Below are 10,599 nucleotides of genomic sequence, written 5' to 3'. Positions count from 1 at the left end.
AAATCGTGATTTGATTAGCTGATATGCATATGGATGCATATGGAGTATTTGAAATTCCGAACGCCATTCAATCGAAAAGCAGTGTTTTATCACAACATGCATCAAAAGATCTCAAAGTCTAACCAGTGAATGGTTTATTTATTGAACATGTTTAATAATCCTTTTGAAGCTAAGCAACTCCGACACTTCATTTGCAAAAACTTCTCAGTGAAAATTTAAAGCAATAGTAGTTGTTTGTTATAAGGCCAAAAAAAATACCTGTGTTTCCGGTGACCCGACCGACCCTATTTTTTCCTCGCCGACCCTAATCTTTTTTTATACATAAAAGTAAAAAAAAGTCGTCATTACTTTTACTTTCGTTGTTTGTCTGTCTCTGTCCCCTGAGAATAGGCTTACATTCCTGATTATGTATTACCGAGACGCTTTGTCAGCAGGGAAACAAAATGGCGGAGTTCGGCGATCCCTGTCCGATATCTTCAAATTGACAAACGCATGTTTATGGTCCAAACACGAGGTTGTTCACAGGAGACACATTTTGCTGTCTTTATAATGAAAATATTTAGGATAAAGTTCGCGGTTTTATTTATCCATGTCTAAATAAAAATTACTTTTTTAACATTAGGCTTTGCGTATATCATGCAGGCTTCTTACGATTAGGCTTTGCGAATTCATGCAGGCTTAACTGCGAGGTTCCCATTTCATTAATCGTTACATTAATTTATCCACAGTTATCAATGGTAATTTATTTCGCCTAATTATAATCCCATTAACTGAAATCCAAACAAAATCCCTGCAAAAGTTATAACAACACATTTATGGGAATGTGTCGGCTGCAGATCAAACGGTACAATTTGTGACGTCAGAGCACGAGCGGTAATAAGATCAAAGGCGCGTGGCTATGGTTTGTATTTAATTAAATCGGTCGGTCGGATACCGTATAATACCGTTTGATTGCCAGGATTTCGTCTAGGCTGGTAAGAAAATACCAAACGATCGAAAAAATATAATAATCAATAATCGTCGTCTGGGAATCTTAAAACAATGACCAAAGTGTTTGAATTCACTACGAATATGAATGAAAGTTTGATTGTTACGAGAATAATGATAAATTATAGATAATAAATTATAAATAATGAAATAAGATACGTAAAATAAATCTATATCCGCGTTTACTTGTTCAATTATTAACCTACCTCCACATAAGGGAGGTCACAGTTGACAAGAAAATCGGCGATTTTCGAAAGTCAAGCAAATTAACAAATTTAGTTGATAAATGACTGTTTCGTTAGAACATCATCATAGATTTGTAGAAATCGAAGAGCTGGATTTGTTCTAAAAACCGATCGCGTCTTATAAAGGAGTATTGTACACAAAAAAACACCAAATTTCATGGGCAAAATTGGCGGGAAAATACGGTAGTCGAAGGTAAGGAAATGATTTCAGACATTAAATAATGCTGTTTTTTTTCTGACTTTTTGTTAATTATGGAAAGCTTAGGTATATTTTTTTTCTATAATTGATCTGATGCAACAGAATTTTGCATGAAATTGAAACTGTAAAAAAAGAAAATCCCGACCGACCGACCCTATTTTTTTCGCCATGTTACCGGAAACACAGGTATAATTTTTTTTGGCCTAAGTAGCATACTTCGTGTTGATACAGATCTGTATGTTTTATGAGGATAGTGCCATTTAAAAAAAATGTTTTGGCAAGTGTTTAATATATATATAGATACCACAAGGAAAACAAACAGTTCACGTAAACCGCAAGTTACAGATAATATAGTACATTCATACTTCAAGCGACACATACACGTACATGTGCATACGTGTGTGGGTGCGTGCATGCGTGCATGCGTGCGTGCGTGCATGGTGTGTGCGCGCGTGCGTGATTGTGCGTGTGTTTATTTGCGGGCATCGGCTTATAAATATGCCTAGCAAAACATACTAAATAGTGGTCACTCGGACCACATACTGGAACCATACCAATTAACAATTTCAGTCAGATTTAATCAATTCATACTTAAACTATACTGAAACACTGCATGAGACTAACGAAGCCTTACTTTTATTAAGTCTTACATGTAGTTTTCTTTCAATTCACGCTCCATTGAAAAACAAATGTGTTATGAAATCTCTTAATCTTCTCAACCAGTGATAAATTATAAACGGACATTAAATGAAACAATTTAAGCAGAAAAACATATTGTTACACATCTAATTCACAATAACAGACAATCAATTTCACAAGTTGTCAACTAATCAATAAAAGAAATTACATCCACTAAATATCTTTGGATCACTAAAGATTCCTAAAAAATCCAAAAGCCTCTTAATTTTGCCTTTAATTAAACTGACGGGCACACGTCAAGACCCTGGCAGCCCATTAACCACAATTCCCACTTTACTAATATGTGAAGTATTGTTGAAAATATGTACCCCTAAATGATATTATTTGAGTTGTAAAGAGTATGATATACGTGTTTATATTATATGTTATGAGAGCTACGATGTTCTGATGGTAAGGTAGAATGAAGGACTATCAAGGTGAAGTCTTTGCTTAGTAACGACGGTATATTGATAATTTATCACAATAATCACATTATTTATATTCATAAGGTCATTTGTTCGAAGTATTTACTTAAGTTTATAATGTAATTTTTTTTATCCGAACCTTTGAAGTCCAATGAATTATTGTATCAACAATACGTCCGTGGGCGTGTGTGTGTAAGTGTTAAGGTGAGTGTGGTGGTGCGAGTGTGTGTCCAGTGGGACTCAAAATAACATTAGATTAAATCAGCACAAATACAACAAAAATGACTGTTCTTAGAATAACACCAAACTCAGAAATTTACAAGTAAAACGACTTTACGAATAAACGTATCATTTCCTTTGGATGAACACAAGTTCCTTTATAACTGATCCTTCGCTATGAACTAGACTACTTATAGTTTAAAATGTTTTTAAAGTTACAGGGATACTTCTTCGATTTCATAATCTGTTTTGTCTGAATGGACGTCACTTTCAACGATTGCATTGTCGAAATTATTAACTTTTGATGCACTGTTATTGCACGACAGCTTTTCTCTCAACCACTTCCGGAATCGACGCGTGTTTCTCCAGCCTAGTGAGAAGTGCTTCGGACAGCTTGTACAGTCCAATACAATTACAGAACCTGCAAATAAAATGGCAATATGGTTTTAAGTTTTGTTTATACAAGTCTTTACTTAATAGCAATTTACATGTGCTTCTTGCAAAAATAAACTTTGCACATTTCTCTGACCTCAGTCAGGTAAATTCAAATATGTGGCCATGCTGAAAATCCTTATCTTGCCCACGTGCAAGGATAAAAAAATACCCGTATGCAACTATTTTTCTTTTCATAGAGTTATCGCTTTAGAGCGGTCAGAGAAACAGATGATGGGTGTTCGCACTAATTTGATTCACTAGATTCACCCTCCACGTGGTGTATTGGCGAAAAAATTAAATCGCCCAGACGTTTTAGCTTAATTAAATCAGTTAATGAAGAAGCGTGCTCTATTTTCTGTAGGTCGTCAACATTTGACTCTAACTTATTGGGTGTGTGTTGATGCATTCGTCAGACTAGATCCACGTAAACTAATGAATAGAAATTTTGTAAATCCTGGATTGTCATTGGCCGCCACAAAAACACCAAGTAAAATTAAAGAGCGAAAATATGAAAAATCCTCGATTTTCATTGGCCAACAAACATAGCAAGCATCCAGTGAAATGAATTAACAGACAATTTGAAAAAGTCCTCAATTGTTATTGGCCCACACAAAAATGCAAACACTAAGTAAAATTAAGGAACAGAAAATTTGAAAAATCCTCAATTGTTATTGGCCCACACAAAAATGCAAACACCAAGCAAAATTAATGAACAGAATATCTGACCCCAAAAACCTGGTATATTAGTTGTTGTTTTTTATATCATAATTATATTATATTATAATATAATGTCTACCTTGATTCACATATATAATGTGTTGGGCGTAATAAAAGAAAGAAAGAATGAAAAATTAAAAAAAAATCCTCAATTGTTATTGGCTCCCACAAAAATGCAAACACCAAGTTAAATTTAAGAATAGAGAATTTGAAAAATCCTCAATTGTCATTGGCCCACACAAAAATGCAAAAAACAAGTTAAATTTTAGAATAGACAATTTGAAAAATTATCGATAGTCATTGGCCAACACCAAAATGAAAACAACAATGAAAATTTAGCCCACACACTAATGCAAACACCAACGAATGCATGTAATACATACCGACGACAGCCACCATAATCACGATCCCGAATGCACCAATAATTGCCGCACCCGACGCCTCGGTTGGACCAGATTCTCCATCCTTAATCGGGGCTAATGTAATATTTGCATAAACATTAATTTACTAATCCCTCCGGTAACATTGCATAACAGTTATTTACTGCAGTTCTAGAAAACGTAAACATTGAATAATAAACAATGATTACTACATAAGTGTATGTTGCTGTAAACGTTTTTGTTAAATTTGTGGAAGAGACTAACAATGATTAAGCAAGCAAGCAATACAGATGATGAAAAATACGACAACGAAGTTTTGGATGCTATTTTTTTGCAATCAGAAAGAAATAAAGAAAATCAACTATACAATTTATATATAAATAGACACATGATAAAAACATTACTTTGCACATCCGCACACGTGACATTAATATCTTGGGGAAACTCCCACTTTCGTGACACCCCACACATCGCAATCACCTGCTCCCCGTTCGGGCACGTGTAAGTGGTGTTGTAACCGTAGGTGGTGCTGGTGTAAAGCGCCGTCGCCAGTGGATATTCGGTTGGAACGCCGCAGTCAATCACTTAGAAATGAACACACTTGCTATTCCATAGTGTTAAAGTGGGTGGGGAAGGCCAAGAGATAAAACGTTTCAAAGTTCATGTTTAATTAAGTTTTAAGGAACAATCTGTTTAGGGAGTAAACCATACAACCTTCGTGCCATAATTTTGGGGTTTCATGAGCTAAGCTTATTCCACGAAAGAAGATTTTATCACATGCCTCAAGACATAGTTGATTGGGAAGTACTGACTATTTTGACACAAACATATTCATTTTTTATAAATGACATTTCCGGACGAAATGTTGTTTTTTATTTGATGTCTGATAAAATCTTCCTTTGTAAAATTCGATAAACTCCTAATTACAGCTACAAAAGTTGCAACAGATATATGTTCTATGCTTGCTAAATATTAAACCTCAAAACTAAATTAAAACTTTTATTTAACATGTTATGTTTAGTCAAACCACTTTTGAACTGTAGAAGGCCATCAGCATACTTTTGTTCAATGAATTTTGACACAATACAGTTAACTTTTCATGGAATTCAGTCTGTGAATGTACATATACTTCAGTATAAGCAATTACTTCTGTAAGTGCAATGTACAATGTACTTATGTCTGAGCATGTACAATGCACTTATGTCTGAGTAAGTACACTTGACTTATGTCTGTACATGTACAATGTTCTTATGTCTGAGTATGTACACTATACTTATGTCTGTACATGTACAGTGTTCTTATGTCTGAGCATGTACAGTGTTCTTATGTCTGAGTATGTACACTTGACTTATGTCTGTATATGTACAATGTTCTTATGTCTGAGTAAGTACACTTGACTTATGTCTGTATATGTACAATGTTCTTATGTCTAAGTATGTACACTATACTTATTTCTGTACATGTACAATGTTCTTATGTCTAAGTATGTACACTTGACTTATGTCTGTACATGTACAGTTGACTTATGTCTGTACATGTACACTTGACTTATGTCTGTACATGTACACTTGACTTATGTCTGTACATGTACAGTGTTCTTATGTCTGAGAATGTACACTTGACTTATGTCTGTACATGTACAATGTTCTTATGTCTAAGTATGTACACTTGACTTATGTCTGTACATGTACAGTGTTCTTATGTCTGAGTATGTACACTTGACTTATGTTTGTACATGTACAGTGTTCTTATGTCTGAGTATGTACACTTGACTTATGTCTGTACATGTACAATGTTCTTATGTCTGAGTATGTACACTTTACTTATGTCTGTACATGTACAGTGTTCTTATGTCTAAGTATGTACACTTGACTTATGTCTGTACATGTACAATGTTCTTATGTCTGAGTATGTACACTTGACTTATGTCTGTACATGTACAATGTTCTTATGTCTGAGTATGTACACTTTACTTATGTCTCTACATGTACAGTGTTCTTATGTCTAAGTATGTACACTTTACTTATGTCTGTACATGTACAATGTTCTTATGTCTGAGTATGTACACTTTACTTATGTATGTACATGTACAGTGTTCTTATGTCTGAGTGTATACACTATACTTATGTCTGTACATGTACAATGTTCTTATGTCTAAGTGTGTACACTATACTTATGTCTGTACATGTACAATGTTCTTATGTCTGAGTATGTACACTTTACTTATGTCTGTACATGTACAGTGTTCTTATGTCTAAGTATGTACACTTTACTTATGTCTGTACATGTACAGTGTTCTTATGTCTAAGTATGTACACTTTACTTATGTCTGTACATGTTCAATGTTCTTATGTCTAAGTATTTACAATTTACTTATGTCTGTACATGTAAAGTGTTCTTATGTCTGAGTATGTACACTTTACTTATGTCTGTACATGTACAGTGTTCTTATGTCTAAGTATGTACACTTGACTTATGTCTGTACATGTTCAATGTTCTTATGTCTAAGTATTTACAATTTACTTATGTCTGTACATGTAAAGTGTTCTTATGTCTGAGCATGTACAGTGTTCTTATGTCTGAGTATGTACACTTTACTTATGTCTGTACATGTACAGTGTTCTTATGTCCAAGTATGTACACTTGACTTATGTTTGTACATGTACAGTGTTCTTATGTCTGAGCATGTACACTTGACTTAGATATGTACATGTACAGTGTTCTTAAGTCTGTGTATGTGCACTTGACTTATGTCTGTACATGTACAATGTTCTTATGTCTAAGTATGTACACTTTACTTATTTTTGTACATTTACAATGTTCTTATGTCTAAGTATGTACACAATACTTATTTCTGTACATTTACAATGTACTTATGTCTGTGTATGTGCACTTGACTTATGTCTGTACATGTACAATGTTCTTATGTCTAAGTATGTACACTTGACTTATGTCTGTACATGTACAATGTTCTTATGTCTAAGTTTGTACACTTTACTTATGTCTGTACATGTACAGTGTTTTTATGTCTGAGTGTGTACACTATACTTATTTCTGTACACGTACAGTGTACTTATGTCTGAATATGTACACTATACTTATGTCTGTACATGTACAGTGTTCTTATGTCTGAGTATGTACACTTGACTTATTTATGTACATGTACAGTGTACTTATGTCTGAGTATGTACACTTGACTTATGTCTGTACATGTACAGTGTTCTTATGTCTGAGTGTGTACACTATACTTATGTCTGTACATGTACAATGTTCTTATGTCTGAGTATGTACACTTGACTTATGTCTGTACATGTACAATGTTCTTATGTCGGAGAATGTACACTTTACTTATGTCTGTACATGAACAATGTTCTTAGGTCTAAGTATGTACACTTGACTTATGTCTGTACATGTACAGTGTTCTTATGTCTGAGTATGTACACTTGACTTATGTCTGTACATGTACAATGTTCTTATGTCTGAGTATGTACACTTGACTTATGTCTGTACATGTACAATGTTCTTATGTCTGAGTATGTACACTTTACTTATGTATGTACATGTACAGTGTTCTTATGTCTGAGTATGTACACTATACTTATGTATGTACATGTAAAATGTTCTCATGTCTGAGTATGTACACTTTACTAATGTATGTACATGTAAAATGTTCTCATGTCTGAGTATGTACACTATACTTATGTCTGTACATGTACAGTGTTCTTATGTCTGAGTATGTACACTTAACTTATGTATGTACATGTACAGTGTTCTTATGTCTGAGTATGTACACTATACTTATGTATGTACATGTAAAATGTTCTCATGTCTGAGTATGTACACTTTACTTATGTCTGTACATGTACAATGTTCTTATGTCTGAGTATGTACACTTGACTTATGTATATACATGAACAGTGTACTAATGTCTGAGTATGTACACTTGACTTATGTATGTACATGTAAAATGTTCTCATGTCTGAGTATGTACACTTGTCTTATGTATGTACATGTAAAATGTTCTCATGTCTAAGTATGTACACTATACTTATGTCTGTACATGTACAGTGTTCTTATGTCTGAGTATATACACTTGACTTATGTCTGTACATTTACAGTGTTCTTATGTCTGAGTATATACACTTGACTTATGTCTGTACATTTACAGTGTTCTTATGTCTAAGTATGTACACTATACTTATGTCTGTACATGTACAGTGTTCTTATGTCTGAGTATGTACACTTGACTTATGTATATACATGTACAGTGTTCTTATGTCTGAGTATGTACACTTGACTTATGTATGTACATGTAAAATGTTCTCATGTCTGAGTATGTACACTTGACTTATGTATGTACATGTAAAATGTTCTCATGTCTGAGTATGTACACTATACTTATGTCTGTACATGTACAGTGTTCTTATGTCTGAGTATGTACACTTGACTTATGTATATACATGTACAGTGTACTAATGTCTGAGTATGTACACTTTACTTATGTCTCTACATGTACAGTGTTCTTATGTCTGAGTATGTACACTTGACTTATGTATATACACGTACAGTGTACTAATGTCTGAGTGTGTACACTTAACTTATGTATGTACATGTAAAATGTTCTCATGTCTGAGTATGTACACTATACTTATGTCTGTACATGTACAATGTTCTTATGTCTGAGTATGTACACTTTACTTATGTCTGTACATGTACAGTGTTCTTATGTCTGAGTATGTACACTTGACTTATGTCTGTACATGTACAGTGTACTTATATCTGGGTATGTACACTTGACTTATGTCTGTACATGTACAGTGTACTAATGTCTGAGTATGTACACTTGACTTATGTATGTACATGTAAAATGTTCTCATGTCTGAGTATGTACACTATACTTATGTCTAAGTATGTACAATGTTCTTATGTCTAAGTATGTACACTTTACTTATGTCTGTACATGTACAGTGTTCTTATGTCTAAGTATGTACACTTTACTTATGTCTGTACATGTACAGTGTTCTTATGTCTGAGTATGTACACTATACTTATGTCTGTACATGTACAATGTTCTTATGTCTAAGTATGTACAATGTTCTCATGTCTGAGTATGTACACTTTACTTATGTCTGTACATGTAAAATGTTCTCGTGTCTAAGTATGTACACTTTACTTATGTCTGTACATGTACAGTGTTCTTATGTCTGAGTATGTACACTTTACTTATGTCTGTACATGTACAGTGTTCTTATGTCTGAGTATGTACACTTGACTTATGTCTGTACATGTACAGTGTACTTATATCTGGGTATGTACACTTTACTTATGTCTGTACATGTACAATGTTCTTATGTCTGTACATGTACAGTGTACTTATATCTGGGTATGTACACTTTACTTATGTCTGTACATATACAATGTACTTATGTCTGTACATATACAATTTACTTATGTCTGTACATATACAATTTACTTATGTCTGTACATGTACAATTTACTTATGTCTGTACATGTACAGTATTCTTAAGTCTGAGTATGTACACTTGACTTATGTCTGTACATGTACAGTGTACTTATATCTGAGTATGTACACTTTACTTATGTCTGTACATGTACAGTGTACTTATATCTGGGTATGTACACTTTACTTATGTCTGTACATGTACAATGTACTTATGTCTGTACATATACAATGTACTTATGTCTGTACATGTACAATTTACTTATGTCTGTATATGTACAATGTTCTTATGTCTGCATATGTACAATGTACTTATGTCTGTACATATACAATGTACTTATGTCTGTACATGTACAATTTACTTATGTCTGTACATGTACAATGTTCTTATGTCTGCATATGTACAATGTACTTATGTCTGTACATATACAATGTACTTATGTCTGTACATGTACAATTTACTTATGTCTGTACATGTACAATGTTCTTATGTCTGCATATGTACAATGTACTTATGTCTGTACATATACAATGTACTTATGTCTGTACATGTACAATTTACTTATGTCTGTACATGTACAATGTTCACATGTCTCTATACGTACAATGTACTTATGTCTGTATAAGTACAATACACTTATGTCTGTACATGTACAATGTACTTATGTCTGTATAAGTACAATACACTTATGTCTGTACATGTACAATTTACTTATGTCTGTACATGTACAATGTTCTTATGTCTGCATATGTACAATGTACTTATGTCTGTACATATACAATGTACTTATGTCTGTACATGTACAATTTACTTATGTCTGTACATGTACAATGTTCACATGTCTCTATACGT

At 33.5% G+C, this 10,599-nt stretch overlaps 1 pseudogene; it reads left to right on the top strand.

The window, feature by feature from the left end:
* The first annotated feature begins 6,460 nt into the window (after window positions 1-6,460).
* On the top strand, window positions 6,461-8,418 carry LOC128235617 (uncharacterized; annotated as a pseudogene).
* The last annotated feature ends 2,181 nt before the right edge of the window (window positions 8,419-10,599 follow it).

The sequence above is a fragment of the Mya arenaria genome, chromosome 5, assembly GCF_026914265.1.
Source record: "Mya arenaria isolate MELC-2E11 chromosome 5, ASM2691426v1".
Taxonomy (NCBI): Eukaryota; Metazoa; Mollusca; class Bivalvia; order Myida; family Myidae; genus Mya; species Mya arenaria.
The sequence above is the reverse complement of the archived record's forward strand: the minus strand, read 5'-3'. Positions and strand labels throughout refer to the sequence as shown.